This window comes from Aedes aegypti, chromosome 3, assembly GCF_002204515.2.
Source record: "Aedes aegypti strain LVP_AGWG chromosome 3, AaegL5.0 Primary Assembly, whole genome shotgun sequence".
In the NCBI taxonomy this organism is placed as follows: Eukaryota; Metazoa; Arthropoda; class Insecta; order Diptera; family Culicidae; genus Aedes; species Aedes aegypti.
Window position 1 is genome coordinate 227,242,202 of NC_035109.1, and position 22,702 is coordinate 227,264,903.

The window sequence follows — 22,702 nt, forward strand, 5'->3', positions numbered from 1 at the left end:
ATTCAATTTCAAGCAACTTTGCCAGAAAAAGTTTTTTTGTATCTCTTAAATTGACCGATTTAGATCTTTTTTTCCTACGGTGACATAGGGTGGTCCGAACAAAACTGGTTTTCTGGCTCTAGAGTTTTCAATTCAAATTTCTCATCAAAGTAGTCTATGAAACACTTTTAGAGCTTTGAAAAATGCGTAATTTGGTGAGTGAAGAAACTCTCTATCTCCTTCCGTTTAGGAGTAATTGTTGTTTTTCTCTCAAAAACATGCCTACTTTGATTGTGAATATCTCTGATTGGGGCAATTATAAAAAATATCTTTTGACGGCGTTCAAAAGACAAAATAAAATTGTATATTACATTAAAAAATTACAGATGTGTTATTTTTGTAACTCTAATAAAACGTCTTGAAAGTCAAATACTTTTTATCACAAAAACTTTAATAACTTTTGAACTAAAATAGATATCAACAATCTTGTTGCATGAAAATTTGCGTTTTGTTAAGTTCTAAAAGCCGTTCATAGACGACTTTGACGAGAAAATAATATTGAAAAAACTAGAGTTGAAAAACTTATTTTTGTTGGACCACCCTGCGATGATTAGGAAAAAATGCTCTAGATTGGTCAAATTTTGAGCTACAGAAAAACATTTTTTGGCAAAGTTGATCAAAATTTCAAGTTCTACCGCTTTGCCAAGGAGCATATACCAGTATTTTTGCAAATAAAAAAGTTGATGATATGATATGTGTGATATTGTGAACCACCCTAGTTTCAAATGACACAATATGTAAGCTTACATTTTTAGAAACAATTTTGTAGAAGATCATTTTTGTCTTAAATTTCATTTTCATGCTCAAAATGTAAAATAATAAAGAAATACATACTATGAAAATCTTCAAAATAGTTTTAGAGATTTCTCGTCAAAACGGTCTATAAACGACTTTGAGAACTTAACAAAACGCAAATTTTCATGCAAAAATATTGCTGATATCTATTTTAGTTCAAAAGTTATTAAAGTTTTTCTGCTTAAAATCCATTGTTTTTCAAGGTGACGGGGTTGGTGGTCTGATGGCTACCGCTTCTGCTTCATATGCAGAAGGTCATGGGTTCAATCCCAGGCCCGTCCCTTTCCTCGTACTTTGTAGTTGTATATCTCTCACTTGCTTCTATCTTCCATTCTAAATATACCACACTCAAACTATTCGTTCATAGCAAACGCTAGAACCAGAGACGGACAAAAAACCGTTTCCCTAACGCTTCCTACTTCCACGCGCACGCCTTTCTTACGCCTGATACATAGGCAGTCTGCTAACCACAAAAGCAAACTTTTCTGCCATGCCTTTCCCCCAATCCATACACTCCCGCATGAACTGACGTGGATGCAGTGGAATATACGGTCTACGTGGGAGTCAGTTCAATGCATCATCAATTCCTCCCCCTTCCCCTCATTGGTCAGCATTCTGACGTGGCAGGTGCCATTGTTGCCTAAAAATAGAAGATCACCAGCACTTATACACTGAGGATGCCTGTTAGTCCCAAGCAGTCATTCGGTTGGTTCCTTGTGTAAGTGCAGCTGATCTGGCGATACTGGAGTGCATCCACGGGCGGCCAATCAAGCTCAAGCTCAAGCTCAAGCTCAAATCCATTGTTTTTCAAGGTATTTTATTAGAGTTACAAAAATAACACATCTGTATTTTTTTGATATAATATACAATTTTATTGTGTCTTTTGAATGCCGTCAGAAGATTATTACGTATTTTTCAAAGCTCTAAAAGTGTTTCATAGACTACTTTGATGAGAAATTTGAATTGAAAACTCTAGAGCCAGGAAACCAGTTTTGTTCGGACCACCCTATGTCACCGTAGGAAAAATGCTCTAAATCTGTGAATTCAAGAGATACAAAAAAAAACTTTTTATGGCAAAGTTGCTTGAAATTGAATGGTCTACAACTTTGCTGAAGCATGTATAATATAATTTCTACAATTAAGAAAGTTAGTTACACAATTTTTATGAAAATGTGGTCCACCCTAATTTTTAATAAAACCAAACAAAGGGCTTAACTAATACAAACAACTTTGTAGAAGACCGTTTTTGTCTAATGTTTCATTCTAAAGCTCAAAATGCATCTTTCCGCGTAAAACTGATTCCTGGACCACTGTGCACTGCACACAAAAGTTGTCCAAAAGTACAAATTCGTGCTAAAATCGTTAAAAATTTCCAATTCATCGACAAAATATGATTTTAAGCAGTTTTTAGGAGTTATTTATGCTACAACAGGAATATGTTGCCTATTTAGTTTATAGATCAAATTCAACATAAAATTATACTGAAATGTAATGGCAGCATTTTGGAGCCATTATTGTACAATATTTTCATATCTGACTCGCCTGAGTTACCTCAGGGATGTCAAAATTCTTTGTTTGCTGATGACACATGCCTCACCGCCAAAGGACGAAACCTGCGTCCACCTGGCTCTTGCGTTAACAATTGAATTAGTTAAAGTTTCGTGAGCATTGCCAATATAAAAAATTGTTTGCAAAGAAATGTTAACATCAAGATTACTATCGATGTATGTTGCATATGTATTCCAGTCAGCTCGTAAATAATTGAATTTTATTTGATTAAGAAGCTGTTTTGGCTAGGTATGGGCCACTGTGCGACGATGACTATCAAATGCATCATCACACGGTTTGTTGGGTTCCCCAGCCATTGGTCGCCATCGTCGACGTTGCCGTTGTTCACCGGGTAGAACAGGTCCTCTGTTCACTAAACTTGTTTGAAACAGGTTAACATTTAAAGGTGTGTAAAAATAAATCTCTAAAAAAGTCAGCGAAAAGATTGAATGTGTACATACATTATATTCACACACAATTAAGACACACCACACGCTGCTGGAACATGGCATTTGATCTGGCTACGGCTTGTTTCGAAGTTCTTTCAAGTAAGAACAACAACGTTCAATAAACTTGTAGCTATCGTCTCTTACATACATGTTATAAGCACATTCGGGTGGCCCGGATGGTTAAGAAACAAAAAGATTATATTTACGGTAAATAAAATTCGGTTTTTCCTCGGGGAGACGGGTCCCGCTCATACTTTCACAGTAGCTTGTGAGCTCCAAATGATCAAATTGGGTAGGTGTAACAAATGATTTAGTTTGATCATCATGGACCACCCTAAAGTACATACTGCATCAAATGCTGCAGCATGCAACCTCCACTATCTCCAGTCGTTCTGACTCCTATGGTGGTTGTGTGATGTACATTATAACAAATCATCGATACTTATGACATCGATGGCATTTTGAAGTATGGCTGTTCCCTTGATGAGGATGGACCAAGTGTTGGTAGAGCATCCTCAGAAGTAACTGGAATTTGATCGCCTGTGAGGTTCTGTGCAATTAATTTTCAATCCACTCTCGTAAGACGTGAGGTAGAGCTTTGAAGGTTAATTACCGCATTGAATCGTGTGTCACGGATTTGATCATAGGCCTTTTTCAGATGCTTGGAAGAGTGGATAATTTTGGATGACTTTGTGCAGGAGAGATATAAAGCTAGAATCTAGAGGCGCTTTTAAAACATTCATCATTTAGCCACGCTGTCTCATCAATCCTACAGAAGTGGAAACGCCTGATGCTGATAGTGAATGTGTTTGTTATGGTTCAAGAGTCAAACGATTCTGATAAGTGTTCATGCTCGGATGATGATGCTTCTGGTGACGTGCTTGTCAAGTTGTATTCAAATCTGATTATCTACGTTGCAGCAACTTCAGCATTGAAAATGTTTTGGCTAATCGACAGGAATTATTTGAACTCTTGGCTTAGTTTGCTGAGGTACAGTGAAACATAAATTTATGTTTACGTTATGAGTTTTGGAAGCATTAGGAGAAATCTATCATTTTTTCAAGTATGAAGAAAAAACATCCATTTTTTTCAATCGACTACAGATGACACGCAGACTACGTTCTTTGGCGAAGAGGCCTGTGTCATCCGCAAACAAGGATTTTTGACATCCCTGAGGTAACTCAAATAAGTCAGATGTGAAAATATTGTAGGGGGAGATCCCCCAGTACCGGACAGCACCCAATACCGGACAAAGTCGTAACATTGAGAAATCATGGTCCAATCAAGATGGTGTATTAGTAGAAAAGGAAGCTATTATGGAGACTAATGTTTGCGTAGAATAACACATCCTTGAAATATGCATGCCTTCTTAAAAAAGTACAAAAGTTTGAAAATCTTGAAAAAATTGACGTATTGCCCTAATTTTTAGCCTATTTAGTAATTATTTTGAATATGAAAAAATACTTTGGACTACGCAAGTATGTTCGAACATAATCCTAATTTGAAAGTATGAATGTATTTTGTACCATAATTGAACTAAATATGGACAAATTACAATTTTGGTTAAGCACCTTCTGTCCCCCAGTTTCGGACAGCTTGATTTGTTATATTATATCTTTGTAATTATTGCACCAGTGTCTCAAAATACATCCATTTTTAATGGATTCCGTCGTTCATGGTATCAAACATGCAATAAAATTAAGAAAAATTAACATTCAGAACAACGTCGTAAAATGTGCTATTTTTTATCATATAAGAAAGAGATTTTTGATGGACATCTTCCAAACTGATAATTATTCAAATTGTTCTTGTAAATGTTGCAAATGCATTGAATTTGCAATTATATACTATTCCCATAGTAAACACAATCAATAATGTTCAAATTTACAGAATTCGAGTCATTTTCATATTTATATTTTATTTATATTTATATTTTCGAATTTATTTTTGTACACTATAAAAATGTTTATATTTATCATAAATGGGTAACAAGAGCACATAAAACCAATATATTTCGAACTATGTATTTAGAGGCTTAAGTGTCCGGTACTGGGGGATCTCCCCCTATAATGTTGGCCTCGAAATGCTGCCTTGAGGAACATCAGCTCTTACAGAAAGTCTTTCAGACCTGGAGTTCTGATAATTAACCTGAAGTGTGCGATTTGACAGATAACTTTGAAATATTCTAACAATGTATGTTGGAAAATTAAAGTTTTTTAATTTTACGATCAAGCCTTCATGCCAAACACTGCCGAATGCTTTTTCTATGTCTAAAAGAGCTAGACCAGTAGAATAGCCTTTAGATTTGTTGGAACGAATCAAATTTGTTACACGTAAAAGTTGATAAGTGGTCGTCCATGGCGGAATCCGAACTTTTCATTGGCAAAAACTGAATTTTCGTTGATGTGGACCATCATTCTGTTCAAAATGACCTTTTCAAAAAGTTTACTGATGGAGGAAAGAAAACTGATTGGACGATAGCTAGAAGCTTCTGCAGGATTTTTGTCCGGTTTCAAAATTGGTACCAGTGCTGGAAAGCGTCAATGTAAATAGAGGGTGTCGCACGACTTTTATATTGATGCTTCTCTCAGTGTCATCGGACGGCGAGACAATGACAGAAACTTTCTTCAAATTCTCCTTCATTTTTCCGTCGCTACGGCTTGTGGTGGAATTGTTAACTAGACTATGTTTATTTCATTATCAGATATGATTGTTATTTATATCGCAAGAATCATGAAAGGATATCCTCTTGACTTATCAAACACATTTGCTTCCCGAAATTTTTCAAAATAAGATAAAAATTTTAAAAGCACATAAAATTAGATAGAAACTTTAAAAGCACAAACTTTACAATTGCTCTCATGAGAGCCCCGTCATTGCGACCTGACGAAGTGAGCACATGAAATATAGCTTCGCTTAGTGACAGTGAGAAGACTGGTTTCGTCAGTTTCGCAAGCCGGTCATGATTCTTAACAGCCCTACTTTGGGGTCGTCCATAAATGACGTAGCTTTTTAGGGGGGAGGGGCGATTCACGAATTTGTGACGAGGGGGAGGGAGGGGTCCTAGCTAGTGGACGTAGCATTTTGAATAACGTCGGTAAAATAAGAGGCGCTGAAAAAATGACACACAATTATTTTTGTTTATCAAACTTCTTTTTTCATTGCTTGACTTATTAAGTTGGATTCTAAAACGATGATTCAGCTTCAAAACATTCATATGACAAGATTGGAAAAATTGTAAGAAATTTTAGATTTTCTGTAGTGCAATCAAACAGATTTTTTAATGCTTTGAATAATTATGTGCTCATTATATTCATGTACTGTTTTGACTCATATTTCGAACACTTAAGGCCAACAGTGACTTCAAATGCATCTGATTGGCATAATTTGAATGAAATTGTTAGCTGTTGGGTGTAACAATAATAATGTGGATTTTATGAGTTTAAGTATTGTTTTAACGTAAGAGCATGGAGTAACATTTTGATTTAAATGCCGAACACTGTGTTCATTCTGTCTAATATTCCGAACACCTTGATTCAAATTCCGAACAGCATGAATAAATCTTATTGAAATTAATAATTTTACAAATCAATTTATCAGAGTTTGTTCTACTGGTCTCACACTAGAGAGTCATCACTACTCCTGCGGTATAAATTATATTGGAGACGTTAAAATTGAATTGCAATTGACCCCCATTTCCTTGTTATTTGGGGACATATTTCAACGAAACATTTCAACCAAATTGCCATACAAAAACCAAGTGTTCGGAATATGAGTCTGTTGGGAATTTGAGACAAAACGGTATTAATAAATTAATGTATAAATAAATAAATTCAAAGGTAAATAAATTAATTAAACATCAAGGCTTTAACGACTTGGAAAACATTGTTTTAGTTTTATAATTTTTTTTTAACAGCTTATTTCTTTAAAAAAACATATGTTCATTTTGGCAAATATTACCTTAAAACAAGATATTTATTCCGTGAATTATGCTCTGAATGTTGCAGAAGATCTCCACCCATTCAACTCATCGATTTGTTTTGATATATCAATGCTCTTGATGGAATAGCCTGAATAAAACTTGAAGGAAAAGCCTGGACAACAGATTCGAGTGTTATTGAAATTGTTCTATCATTAAATTTTCTTAATAACTTGGTAATTTGAAGAAAGATTTTTTTTTTAGTATTTAAATGTTTCGTTATAGGTTGTGTAAGATTATTTCAGTATGGGGAACGATAATGAAGTTAAGTTGAAATATCAATAAGGTTGAATAACTTGTGCAATAATTTTCATTTCAAATATTACAAGTGTAATCTTTTCTACATCTTGCACCTGATTGCTAAATGGATTTGAATTATCCATTTCAAATCAAATATATCTTATCTTGATCATTTTCATTGAAATCTATTTCCTAACAACGAATAATTAAAAAACAATCCTCTATTGATTCTTTTTCCCCATAAATCATTGTTTTACTAAACTTTTTTGTTTTGATTTATTCAATTATCATTGATACTTGTAATTAAGCACAAAAGCTTTTGTTTACATCGTGTTTAGGAGACACCAGCTCAGGGTAAACAAAATGTAAACAAACACCGTAAGAATTGAAAAAGTTTTATCTGTCGCAACTTTTCAACTATTCGTTTTTTCTAGGTATGCACAGATACGAATCGAGAGCGAAAGAGTCATTCTTTGAAATGGTGAAGACCAAATGAGAATTGATTTACACAGCAAAGATTTCTGAAGGTACAAAGTGGGACCAGCACAATTGTGCTGGTGCTGGCACTTACCCGGTCGATGTTCGTTGTGGACTACCAATTTTCATTTTCAGTATCATGTTAAGTGGCTGAATCTGGTTCTACTTACCACAATAGTGCAAAATATTGCATTAAAACATGAATGAGTGGTTACATACGAATCATAAAAATTACGTACCGTTCAAAAACTATGAAACAGAAACTCATAGCTTTGGTTTAAAACTCTTTTTAAAAGTCCATATTTGAAATAGATTGGGAATCACATTTGTTGTCTTAAATCTCCTATAGCAAAGTTTAAGGTAACGTAGTAAAATTTTTGGGGGACGTTAAGAAATACGTCAATCATTTAGGGGAATGGGGGTGCACGAAAGTGTAACAGTGCATGTACAAAGGGCTTGGGAAAAAGCGTAAAATTGAGCATAGGAAGGATTTGGATAGACTTAAAAACAATGGACGTAATATTTGAATGTGAGGATATGCACAAATGAATATTTTGAGGATATGCACAAATGTATGTTTACCCATTTTTCTATTACGTAGACTAGTTCTTGAATTATATCGATAAACGTCATCGTCACCTAATGATTTGAATCTTAGAGAGAATATGAAGTGTTTTTATCTCTCGTACATTGTTTGCGATTCATTAAAAAAAAAAAAAAAACATATAAATTAAAGTATGTTTCTTAAAATTTTAATGTACATCAAAAAATCAACAAAATTATTTCTGAATTTTTGGGTCACCCTATCCCAAGAAAGAGCACCCTAATGACGAAATAAAAAATACGGGTCAATTTTTTTTAAAATGACGTCACTGGAACAATTTTCTGAAGAAATAAAAATAAAAAAATCGAACATCGACCGCCTTAGGGACGGACCTGCACAATTGTGCTGGTCTGAATTTGACCCTAAAAAGTTCATGGATTGCTAGAATAGCCAAAATAAAGAAAGATTAGTTCTACGAGATGGTAAGTTTATAAGGTAAATTTTGAAATAATCACTCAAATATGGTCCGTCCCGAAAGGGATATATGTTTCATGTATATTCCAGTCGGCTCGAAAATAATTGAAAGTGGAGCTGATGGGAGTGATAATCCCTTCATGGGATATTTGATAAAATTCTGCCGTTGGAATTACTTTGTGAATTATTCCATGACCGATGTTTGGCATTAAAATCACCAATGACAAAATTTTTTGACTTATTGCGAGTCAATTTTCGCAAGTCAGTTTGGAGCAAATTAACTTGCTGTCCAGCACATTGAAAAAGCAAATCGGCAGCTATGAAAGTATATTAACCAAGCTGTGTTTCAACAGAAACACCTAAAGTTAAAAAAAAAAATTAAGTTTCAAATGTCGAAAACAGTTGATGTTTTATACGCCTATTAAAGAAGATTGCAACTCTCCCACATGCCCCATCAAGTCGATCATTATGATAAACAAAAAAGTTAGGATCTTTTTTAGTTTGGACTCAGGTTTTAAATAGGTTTTTGTAATAGCTGCTATATGCACGCTTTTAGCTGTAAGAAAATTAAACAGCTCATCCTCTTTACCATTCAAAGAACGAGCAAATTTAAAATATTTAAATTATTGTTTATTGGATCCATTAGAAAAACGTAATCCAATAACAATTTGATTAGTAAATTTTACATCAACTTGGACTACTTCAGTCAAAGTGGTGGCTTTGAACATAGCATCAATCATTCGATTCAATTGTTCAGTTAGAAAATTAAAATCAGAGGCAGACATATCACTTGAAGTGGGTACATTATCTGATGATTTTTCGTTAGAATTTCCGGTAAACGAAGTGGCGGAGTAGAAGTTACCTATGGCGGCAGGGTTTTTTCCATTTGATTTGAAACAATTAGAATGGGTACTCGTAGTATGACAAGGGGAGGAGTTCAAATTACCTGCTACGATATCGGCAAAGGATTTTCCTTGGGTAAAAGTATCGAACGGCTACTCAACGGATTAAAATTAGTTTGTGAATGAACAAGATTATAATCTTCCTGGTGAGTATGATTCTTGATCAAGCGATCGTTAACTGAAAAATGAGCATTGTTCGATACTCTCTCGAAATTCCGGAAACGACCGTTATCGTAACGGATATTACCGATCATCTGTCTGGCACAAGCCTCGACGAATCGCCTACGCGAAGGGCAATCCCGAAAGTTAGATTTATGAGGGCCCTTGCAATTTGCGCATTCAAGCTTTTTAGTATCTTCTTTCACATGACAGACGTTTTTAGCGAACATTTATGCGGCAATATTTTGTTCCATGACCTCACTTTTGGCACTGACGGCACTGAGTGGGGTTCTGGAAATTTCCTCCAGGTTTCTGGAAATGTTGCTATGTCACACGGACACCGTACATAAGTCTTGCTTTTTCTTAAACTTTAATATTATTCAGATCTTTTTTTATCAAAGTGAACTAAATAATATTCTTGAGAAAGCCCTTTCCGCAGAATGCCAGATTGGGTTCTCTTTTTCATAATGATTACTTAGACTGGGGAATATCCAAATAAATCATTTATTCAATTTATGATCACTTCAGATGACTTAGAGTAACTTTGGAGACCTTTCAATACGACCGTGAACAAACGTTCAGGGTTTCCGAAAAAATGGGACTTGGAGGAAACCTTGATTCCTCTCATGGAGTTCAAGATTCAAATGAGTTTTTTGGGAATTCTTCGGAAATTTCTTCATAATTTACTCTGTCAATCGCTCCAGGGATCCTCGAATCAATTCCTGTTAGCACTCGTCATAGGCTATGAGATTGCTCACCATCCATACTGTTATGATAAATAATAGTTTTCCTTTTATTCATATTTACCCTTTGTACCGGTCCTTAGTAAGTAATTCAAAAACGTGTCCATAATTCTTCATGTAATTGATAATGAAAATTTGACATAGCGCACAATGTTTTACTCGTTTTCATCTGCAAATCATGATCATATTGAACCATACCGGTTGGTTAGTCATTGGTGACGTAGTGCATTTCTCATCCCATATTAACATGTGCTGATGTTGAGATCGTTCACCCTAAACTGCAATTCACCCTAATTCCTAAAAAGTGCCCGAAACATGTTTATACTTCGTGTTTTGAGCCCAACGAATGAATGGTCATCATAACAAAAAAAAATTGGCACATCTTGACGAGTGGCAGGAAATGTTGTTTTCGGTAGACTTCGCGGAACCATAAGTAGAACAGCACAACAATGGACTTTCGGGGAGCAGCAACTAAAATGATCGCTATCGCGCAAAAAAGTGTGCATATTGTTGTCACTTCCATCGGTTCTGCTTGCAATGCAGCAAACGTGAGCAACTCATTTTGATTGGATCGAAAAGGTTGTCTGATACCAGTGATCGCTTCAAATTTTTGTTCTTGGATAAGAAGATGCACGTCAAAATATCCCATCAGAACAATTAGAACAATCGAGAATATAACCTTCTTACTGACATAACAATCCAACTAAGTTGTATAGAGCTTGATTCCTAACTTGGCTTGCTTTACAACTGTGCACGTGTATAGTCTACCGCTGGAATGAGCAAATCCTCTAAAGTTTTATCATTAGCGAACCGAAAAAAAAAGTTTGAAACATATATTCGTTACACGTTTAACATGCTGTTCATTTCTCCGGTTGGTTGTACGTTCCCGTTTTTACAGCTTAATCCTAGCAGAATCTGCGAGCGGATGATAAACTTTTTCCGTCTATAGCAGCTATTCGCCAAAAATCGTGGAAGTAGTGGCTCATATTTCAACAGGCCCGATTCATTGCATGCTTCCAGTGGTTGAAATCATAACGCATGAAATCCGAAACTCAAATGCCAATTAGGCAAATTTACTTGAATTGTGCGTGCACTTGTGTACGATTCCGGCCTCAATTTCCTGTTTATGGCTTATTGAATGAAGTTGCATCATGGGCATTGTCGTCGAAAAAAAAAATGTTCAGATTGCGTTTTGTTATATTACAGAAAAATGTTAAGCATTCACCTACTTTCCAAGAACGTGTACATTGAAACCTTTATTTGCCTAGTAGGTCAGGGTTATGTTAATGAAATTTTACCAAAATATAATCATTCGTAATTAAAGTTTATGTTACGCAAATGTAATTCCCATACTCATATTTCAATTTGTATTAAATATAGTAGATTAAAATGAAGCAGACTTAAAATTAGACTAGTGTGACATTGTTTGCAAAAAACATTGTCAGACTTATGTTAATTTGTCCTCGTATTCTAGATCAGACAGGAACTTCTAACGTAACAATTTTTTTTCAATGTTTCTTTTCTTTTCTTGAATGTTTTTTACAACATTCATACATACACTCCCGTGCATAAGTTTGGGTTCACCTCCTAAAAAACATACAAAAATGTTCATTCCATATCTCCGTGATTACACATCCAATTGAAACATTCTAAGCCGACAAAGACAAAGAGTTCTTCTTACTTCGTATGTGTTTTTCCAAAAATAATTTTTAAATTTTGTATACTATATACCATAAGGTTGTGACATTTTTGAATGAAACATAGCTAATTTCCTCAGCATTGGATCCACCAACATTTTAAAACAAAATGTCATTAGAATCGTAATCTTATATTCTTTGAAGAGCACTCACTATTTTTTTTTGCGAAACTATCCAAAATCAATGAAACAGTCATTCAAGTCATCGTGCAAAAGTTTGGGTTCACCTGAACTTATTTGAAAAACTAAAACTATCTGAAATCTCAAACCAATCATGTATACGCCATTATTTGCGTATGAAAAAGCTTTTTTTAATTTCGTGGATGCTCTTCAAAGAATATAAGATTACGATTCTAATAACATCTTATTTTAAAATTTTGGTCGATACAATGCTGAGGAAATTAGCTATGTTTTTTCAGTGTATTTTTTGAAAAATGTCACAAATTTAAGTAAAAATTTAGTATACAAAACTCAAAAAATGTTTTCGGAAATATACATACGAAGTAAGCACAACTTTTTGCCTTTCAAATGCGGCTTAGAGAGTTTCAATTGGACGTGTAATCACAGAGATATAGACAGAACACTTTTGTATGTCTTTGAGGGGGGGGACCCAAACTCTTGCTAGGACAACATGATAGAGGGCAAGAAATCTGTGTTGGTGTACTTGTATTTCTTGAACAATCTTCAAGCCTTCAGTATACAAAGACTGATATTTTGGGATTCCAGTTGATCACCCACACTCCCCCATATAACCAATTAACCCCTTGCATAGTTAACATCACTTGATGTCATCTTCTGCGAGTAAGATGAATCGCGGCGAGCTGATCTCAAATGGAAGCAAATAATTTTTTGTCACCAAAATCGACTAGTCTCACTTCAAGCGATTCACATGTTAAACATAATTCTCTTTGACAGATACGCGTATTTCGACTACCACTTGTAGCTTTCATCAGTGTCAGTTACTCGTATTCACAGTGGATTATGTTCGATCTAATTAGTTATCAAATTATTATCAATCGAAGTCATTGACTCCACAAACAGTCACGCTGTAAAACTTGATAGGTAATAAAGGATCCTAGCACTCACTTTGGAAGGACATTGAATAAAGATCAGCAGTAACATAATCAATTATAAAGAACGATTACATTTTGAGAGAATAATAAATTCAACAATGCTGAATATTCCGATAACTGAGCGACGAGAATATTTTGGAGGATTTTTCTTTTTAAAGAATGATGATATTTTGTAAGAATAATAAATTCAACCAATCATTGTGTTTCCAACGTTGAGCAATAAAAAGACACAGTTATTTTTTAACTTCTACAAATTTGGGTAAAATAAATCGGTCCGTATTCCATTCCAAAAATGGCTGAAGAATAAGAACATTTTCAAGAATTAGAACATATACTTACCACGTTGTATAGCATGGGTGACAATTATCATGTAGATAGATTTGGTTTTGAATTCTGATGAAAATTATGCTTGCCCAAAAATAAACTTAAAATCATCCATTGTGCAATAAATCTAGATCGGTTTTGTATCTGTTGAACCGGATGATTTTTCGACCAACCTTCACTAAATAATCTTTCGACGAAATAATATTATTCGACCAAATGTCCATTCAACCAAACGTCCCTTCGTCCAAATGTTCTTTCGACCAAATGTCATTCGACCAAACACCATTCGACCAAATATCTTTCGACCAAATGTCTTAAAGCCCTTTTCAGCGTTATGAATTCTGTGAATTGGCCCTAAGTTGTCTCCAATACATCCAAAAATTGCGAAATGCTGTTTTTGAATGTTTCTAGATCCAAATTACCCAGACACTTTGAAACCCGGACGGCGGCTTTAATTCACCCAAATAAGGCTGATACAAATATTAATTTTCTTTTATGTCACCCCCCCCTTCAAAAATCCGAAAATTTTGAAGGGGAGGAAAAAAAAAGATTCATCATTTTTTGACATTAGTTACGGTTTTTTATTTTTTTTTAAGTAAAAAACAAGTTAAATAATGATCCACAGGACGATTGAAAAAAGTTTAACAACTATCGTTAAAAATAAAAATTCGAAAAAATAACTTTTTTTTCATTTTTATTTTTTTGTTCCTTATTTATTTTTATCCCCCCCCTCGTACCTTCCAAGTGGTCTCGGACATAAAAGAAATTTAATATTTGTATCAGCCTAATATTGTTTCGTCAACTTTTATATATGAGCGATTCTCGCTGAAACCAGGTCGCAATCGCACAGTGCTGCGTCCCTTGGACAAAAATGAAAAAATCAACAATTTTATTGCACCAAATCAAGTATGCTACTTTGTTTGCATATATTTGAACTCAATTATTTATGAGACTAGACTAACCCAAGTTGTTGAATGTTTGATTAAATGGCGTAGATTCTATAAATTTGCGTAAATTACAATTTATATCTTGTAGCTATCTATGTCGTTCTATGAGATTTTTCTAAGTGATAATCAAAATGGTAAGCATCAAACTTAATAACTTCTATACATAACACTGTAAATAATTGCGATTTTTTCCATACAGGAATTTTGTGAGATCTAAAGCATCCATATAATTTATATAATTTCTTTTTCACATAGAACAAAATAACTAGCAAAACTTCAAACAGCTAAAACAAAAAATCACCTCGAAACACCTCTCTGATTTTTGCATCAGTTCTTATTTAGGATGCCTTTTAAACACTGAAAATCATTCCAGCTGCTCCCGTCTGCTCTTTAGACTGCAATCTTCGATTTTGTGGATGATGTTCTTGCGATAAATAACCAGGGTTTTTGAACGCATGTGCAATGCTGATCTATTGAAACACAATACAAACCTGCTTAGCTTCCTATGCAGTTTGGCGTTAGGTCCCAAATGGATCAGAGCCTGCTTTTCAACTGTGTTATAAAAACCATTTTCACTGTTTACTACACTTTTTTAATTTTATGGAAGGTATTATTAGAGTATGTTTTAGAAAAAAAAACTACTTATTGAACTATAACACTTCAGTTCACTTTTGCAAAAGAAAAAATAAAATACTAAAAAACACTAGTAAGGCGAACAAATACCTTTAAACTCTTCTTTAGGCCTATTTTGTCTGCAATTTATAAACTTCTTCAGTGTCGAGTGCTCGACTTTCCACTGTTACTAATTGAAAGCTTTTGTGCCTATTGATCACTTCTGCATAACTAGCACTTTTTATTAAATCATACTTCTGACCATCTTTACTTTAGCGTTACGTTCAAATTGAAACAGAGCCTGTTTCTCAGCTTAGTGTTCTCTACTGTAATAGATTGAGAGCTTTTTTTGTCAATTTTGTCGATTTTGTCAAAATCATTTTTGCATTTGCAATCATACATTTTTGGAGGAATTTTTGAATAGTTTCGTTGAATGGTTTAAGATTTTGATTTGTTTGCAATAACCTGCATTACTCTACTCTGAATTTGTACGGTAAAAATTTACTTTCTTGTCATTTGGGTTCATTCACATATTTCATAACGCCGAAAATGGCAACTTTTACACCCACGCACTTCATTGCTAGAACAACTGCTTTTATTGTTTGATTAACATCACTCACAACTTGGAGAGAGTTTACGATTCTTTAGTTTCAGAATATGCTAGCGATCAGTGACATAAAATTGGAAATCTAACGATGCGTGCCGTTGGCGACCTGGTTTCAGCGAGAATTGCTCAAATGAAGAATGTAGAAGGCGTCTTGATCATGTACAAGGCAAAATGATTGAGATAGGCAACATTTTGCCTAATTTCAAATGCTTATAACTTTATTAAAAAAAAAATGATGAAATTTAATGCATCCAGAAGCAGTCGACGGACAACTTGGTCTAGTTTCAGGAACTTGCTTGGTCTTGCATATTGACCCCCAGATACCGGAGATGTTTCGGGTTTTCCGAAGTTGTGTTCAAATGGCATTTTTCCTGTCGCTTTTATTTTTGTGCGTTGTATAGCTGTTTCAATTTTCCTAGAAACTAGAGCATATATGAAGGTAATTGCTAGCGGACGCATTGGTTGGAAATTATCAGAAATATGACCATTTCCGTAAACTGGTTCCGGAAAATATGGTCAGTCATGATTGTATTTCCAATCATGTATATATTATTAACCCGGAGTTATATCCAAGTGAGCATAAAACTTCAAGATGATACTTGCGGCAGCATATTCATAATTATTAGACACACTGATCGCTATATAGTGAGTTTCAGGTGCCTTGAGGAAAGTAACCAATTATGACCATGTTTGGAACCATATCAATATAGCTTGAGCTTGAGCTTGATTGGCCGCCCGTGGATGCACTCCAGTATCGCCAGATCAGCTGCACTTACACAAGGAACCAACCGAATGACTGCTTGGGACTAACAGGCATCCTCAGTGTATAAGTGCTGGTGATCTTCTATTTTTAGGCAACAATGGCACCTGCCACGTCAGAATGCAGACCAATGAGGGGAAGGGGGAGGAATTGATGATGCATTGAACTGACTCCCACGTAGACCGTATATTCCACTGCATCCACGTCAGTTCATGCGGGAGTGTATGGATTGGGGGAAAGGCATGGCAGAAAAGTTTGCTTTTGTGGTTAGCAGACTGCCTATATATCAGGCGTAAGAAAGGCGTGCGCGTGGAAGTAGGAAGCGTTAGGGAAACGGTTTCTTGTCCGTCTCTGGTTCTAGCGTTTGCTATGAACGAATAGTTTGAGTGTGATAGATTTAGAATGGAAGATAGAAGCAAGTGAGAGATATACAACTACAAAGTACGAGGAAGGGGACGGGCCTGGGATTGAACCCATGACCTTCTGCATATGAAGCAGAAGCGGTAGCCATCAGACCACCAACCCCGTCTTGTTCGGAACCATATCAATATAGGCATCAAACTTAAAGATTTTTGATGGTGATAATACCGAGAGCATTTCAAGAACCACTGTATCCAGCTTTTTACGCTCGCTATAAATCAACAAGGGGTGATTCAATTTCGACATTTCTTGTCTACAGATTTTATAGTTAAGTCTTAGTAGGCCATGATTGAATTTTGTTGATTCAACTGTCATTAATTTTCATTTGATTTGTTTGGAGCTAAAATATCTTTGTATTCAACTTTTCGTATTTACATCAACCATTTTCTTATAATTTAAAATGATTTATTTCTGATTTTAGGCACTCTATTATTAGGATCCATTACAAGTTATTTGGTGTGAACAAATTTCCCGGAAATTTAAGAATACTCGGATTAATTGGTGTGGATTGTGGAAAACTTACTTTACGAATGTACAGCGTTTTTCCTAAGGAAGCAATTCGTTTTAAATGGCGATCGAATCGGCTTCCATAGCCTATGGACTAGACCTGTTCAAATATGAAAAAATGTTTGGAAAACTTCCGGTCAAGCAGTATTCTGCATTCTCATGCTAAGAACAATGTCTGGTCAAATTTTCAGCTCATTTGATAGAGATTTCACTATGCTTCAAGTTGAAAATGTGTTTTTAGGCTTAAAAAATCATAACTCAATACTCATAAATCAAAATCATTTGCTATTACCACCTATTGAAAGCTAATTCTATTTTGTTAAAGTTTGTCAAACACGCCAATAAGATTAAATTAAGTTTAAGCATCGTTTGATCGAGATTTGTTCTCCACAGTACCCAGAAATCACGGTTTTCTGAATATGTACGCTCTAAAAAACACACATTGGTTTTATTATTCCAGGCCCTAGTCAACGGCAAACAAACATAATAAATCTATGAAATCATTAACCATTAACAGCTTACATGTTGCTTTAGGAAATAAATTACAAACAATGCTCAAAGATCGAACAACCCATCGCAACCTGATGATAGTTAAATCATGCATGACACATGTACCGTCGAATGAATGAATTGAACAAGTTAGCATTGCTTTTTCTTTTCGAGTAATGATTGTTTTGATCGTATTTCACTGACTATTCAGAACGATTTGAAAACAATCATTATCATCAACTGTAAAAAAGCAGTGCTAACGTGTTCATTTTTTACGTTCCTTGAAGCTCACGATGGTGTTCTTGGCTTACCCACAGCGGATTTACGAATGTGCTTCCTAATTGCCTATTTTTTACAATTTATTTCCTTAAGATAAAAGGTATCTTTAAAAGGGATTGAGTTTTAGAAATACATAGTCATCATGATCTGGAATTTCAAAATCCAAAATTTTCAAACAGGTATGTTTTTCGGGGAGAACACTCCCTAAAAATAGTGATTTTCAAGAACCTTGAAGCACAAACCTCAACCAAACTATGTTTAAACTTGCTCCAATCATAAAACCGTGTTCAACAAAAGTTCGTACAGTTGAATAAACTACTATGTAGAGGTATTTCCGATAAGTTTTAATGTTCCGTTCAGTAGTTATGAATTTTCAAACTTGAAAATAGTCCAAAAACACATAATTGATTTGAAGCACATCTAAATTTTCTCCAAATTGAATGAAATTCTGACCACAAGTTCATTTTGACATGAAAAATCAAAATATTGGTTGACTGAAGAACTTCCAGACATTTGAATAGGTCTACTATGGACCATAGGAAATTGTTTTTTTTTTACTAATTGGTTATCAAGAAAATAGATTCAGAGAAGTTCGACAAACTGAAAGCTTTGCACGGAAACTAGCTTCTATTACTAATGTTTTTTTTTAACCAGGAAAAGGTATTCTTCCAGGCATTTGAGCTTATTCTGTGCGGCGTGTGAGGGGAGACGAGTCAAATGAGGTGACAATTGTCCACTCGCTAACATTTTATTAAGTCATTAGTCGTCTAACGTCATTCAGGTGAGACCTAGTCGTCTCGACTCACGCCGTGCAGAATAAGCACAATTATCATTTTCTAAGGTCCAGCAGCCTTACGTTATATTCCCACGACCTTGCCCATAGCGCCAACTTAAAAGACACCGACACGTTAATGCTTCCAATGGACGATTTGCCCTTTGAAGGAAGCACACAACTTTCGCACATTTGTGATATTTTTGGCTAGAAAAGCCTTTTCTGAGTCCAATTCTATTTCTATTCCCCCAATAACCCTTGATAAATATTACAATTTAGCATTATTAGTAACGATGGAACCACCAGTTCTTGTACGATAACAAACAACCTGCCGTCCATCCCCGTTTAATTTTCGACTGCAAGTCAAAGACAAATTAAATATTTGTATTGTATAACCTTTCCTTGGTTATTAATGAATATTAACGGGCTACATCCAGACTTAGGTGATCCTGCATGTTGATGGAGGATTTACATTTCATTCCATTGATCATTGGTGACTCAACGGATCTTTCGCGTTTATTGTTTCTGCGAAAAATTCCCAACTCAGTTTATTGGCTTAATTGCTTATAATCCTGCTGAATGTACCTAAAATAAATAATTACCAAAGTAAAAATATAAAAAGGAATAAACTTAAACCAAAAATATGAAATGTTTTGGAACCTTCTTTTGGTTTTGGTCTCCTGGAAACACGTTTGTCAACTAAAAAATTTTCTTCATCATAAGGGTTGCTATTGCCTGTTTGGAATATGACCACATTCTTGGGGACACTGACGGACTCACGGTTCGTGACGGACTTTGAATCGTTATCCATTATATGGCGTAATTGGTTAACAAGCCCAGTCTAGCGTATTTGGAGCCGTGGGATCGAAGTCCACCAGAACGATTCCATTATTTTTCACAATTTTACATCTCAATTTGTCCAAATTGACTTTTGTGTCTACGAACTTCAGGTTCTTTTTTCAAAACACCGTCGACTGGTTAAGTCGTAATAGACATGATAACCCTAGTTGCGTAATATGCTGAAACCCAAATTTGCACGGGTTTTGTTGAAAATATATTAGTTAAGTTTTGAAGCAAATATTAAGGACATGTGTAGATATTTATAGTCTGAACAAGTAGAAAAATATTTTAACTTCTGAATTGTCGTATGTATTATTGGGTAGTATATATAGTAGATATAGTAGATGAATGTTTGACTTTGTTTTTCAACTATAAAACTATGTTTGGGATTGGGGTTTTCGTCAGGTATTTGGAAATATGAACCTATGTGCGCCGTTATTGATCCTGTATAAATAAATGCACTGAATTATACACACTGAAAAATATTTTGGTCAATCCCAGCCGAATTTCTAGTTCATCGCTTCCCAAACTCGGCTTTCGCGACCCCCCGACATGTCAGCGCCTCGCTTTGGTCGGTCAATAATAAGCGAGGTTACGAGGTGTTGGGGGTCGCGAAACCCGAGTTTGAGAAACGATGTTCTAGTTGATCCTTTATGCATCTTTACTGACTTCGGTCAAACACGAAATAGCAACCATTGATATGTGTAGTCAGTCTAAGCTTAGCTAAGCTAGAAGTTTCGTAAACAGAGGATTCAGTGTATCGCATATACACACTCAATCTGTTCGGTAAAAATAACTGGGTTTTGGAACTACCGAAAAAGTCAGTGAACTAAAAATATATGTCAGAAATCGAAAAACAGAGATTTTTTACTGAAATTTTGCAGAGAGTTTTCTTTTTGTATCATATATCGATAAAAAATAAAACATGGTGAAATTTGCTTTTCAATTAAGCTTGGTGACAGTTTTCATTTTACTGACTTTTTCGGTAGTTCCAAAACCCAGTAAAATTTTACCGACCCCAGTAATTTAATCTAAGTGTGTAGTACAGCCAACCATCAACATGAGTCGACATCTTCATGAGGCCCACACACCAAGTTCTATTTTACGGCTTCATTACTGACCCATCGATTGTAGGGGTCGAAAGATAATAATTTGTCTCATCAGCAACATTGAATCGTGTATCCCATTTCCAAAGCAATGTGCGCGAAGATGATTGGTGCATAACATTATCAGTTTTATGAGCACGTTTATTTTGCAATCAACCTGCAGTTAATCAAGACGCGATCGCCGTTGAGACGTGGAGAAATTTCAACGCCATCATGAACGAAATCCCACTAAAATCAAGCTTACGAAGAAATTGCTTACGGCGTAAAGCCGGCTGAGCTGTGTTGTTGTTTTAAGTCGAGCTCGTTTTCTCATTGGGCAGGGAAAAAGTTTCTCGCGCATTCACTCGTTGGAGCGGCAACTTCATTGTTGTATGATGGTACCTTTCTCGTGGGGTGTGATTTGATCGAACCGCACGATAACGCTGTATAAACTAATTTCAGGTGATGTATTGCGGTGCATTATGACTTCTTCTCATCCGTCCTGATTGGCGAAAATTTAAAGTAAGAACTCGCTGGTTGAAAAATTGCGAAGGAAGCATGAGAGGAGGAGATTAATGATCTTCATCGGGTTGAGCAAAAAGTGAGAGATCGAGCGATTATGATGTTCTGAACACTTGAAGAAGCTTTCTATAAGCATTTCTTGCTCCATGACTTTTAAAAAGCCAACATACAAACTTAGGTAGGAAACTGAAATCCATACATCCTTAAAATATATTAACAGTCATCAATCTTATACAAATGCTTTCACCGACGCAATCTAAGGATTTCCGCTTTGAGGTATTTCAGCAGATAATTCTTGAGCAATTTTCGACAGAAGATTCTAGCAAAATTGTTGTAACAATTCTGGTGGGATTCCAAATGAAATATCTGGAGCAATTACAAATGAAAGTTTAGGTTCAATCTCTTGTTGAAATAACTACAAACAAACAGGCAGGCTGTCTCACATTACACCACTGTACAATCCACAACTGAGCTTCTTCTGTCCTCTAAGTTCCTCCTCCAGCTCAGCTGCTCCTTATACCTAGCTGACTACCGAATTCCTTCCAACACCGCCGAGCTCGTCCTTCGATCAGTCAGCATCCGCAACTCTGCAGTCTCGTGCATCGCATCTTGGCCTTTGGCTCTTGGTATCTCGTCCAAGCTACCTTTTTGTCCAGACTACTCCTCCAGATACTACCTCATCGTCGAGATTCTGACTCACAGTCCAAGCCTTGTCTCGTCGTTCAGGTTTTGCTTCCTCGTGGTCCCTCAGCGAATCAGTCTTAGCATTTCTTCGCCGGCGGGATTGGACCCTCGACTATCAGACACGGTCTTGTCGAATACGTAGCAATTACTTGACTACCCAGATTTGGATCGTGGCGAATTTTTATTTTTGGGTTACACAGATTTCATTGCGAACTGGTTTTCCTTACACTGTACCTACACCACTGGAGACGGCTGTAAACTATTTCTAGTCTACAAGAATTCCTTTTCAAATAAATAACTGAATAGCTTTAAATCACATAGAAACATATTTCTGATTACGAGAACCATTCCAGTACAATGGATATTTTAACAAATCGAGTATAGGACTCTGATATAATACATCTTATGCGTGTAAACCTCTTATGCTTTTGAAGGTCGTAACCGCCAACGAATAACATTACTTGAAATGGTGTAATAAAAATTAAACAATTGACACCTACAAAAAATACGTTTTCCCATGGTGTACCGTGCTACTTCAAATTGCCGGACACTGGCCTTTTTGACGGTATGTTTAGACTGAATGCGGATTTTTGCGCTTGGGATTCATAATTATGGTGTCTTCTGCATTCTGCATTCATGATAGTTACCAAAATAAAAAAAAAAATGGGTGAATTAGAGATAGTGTCCGGAAAATTCAAAACAATACGGTATATTTGCTTACTCGGATAAGCAAGAT

At 35.5% G+C, this 22,702-nt stretch overlaps 1 protein-coding gene across 2 annotated transcripts in view; it reads right to left on the minus strand.

Moving 5' to 3' along the window:
* The window catches only part of LOC5572987 (pheromone-regulated protein PRM7), a 303,931-nt gene that overhangs the window by 95,996 nt on the left and 185,233 nt on the right, over window positions 1–22,702 (minus strand). The window lies entirely within an intron of this gene.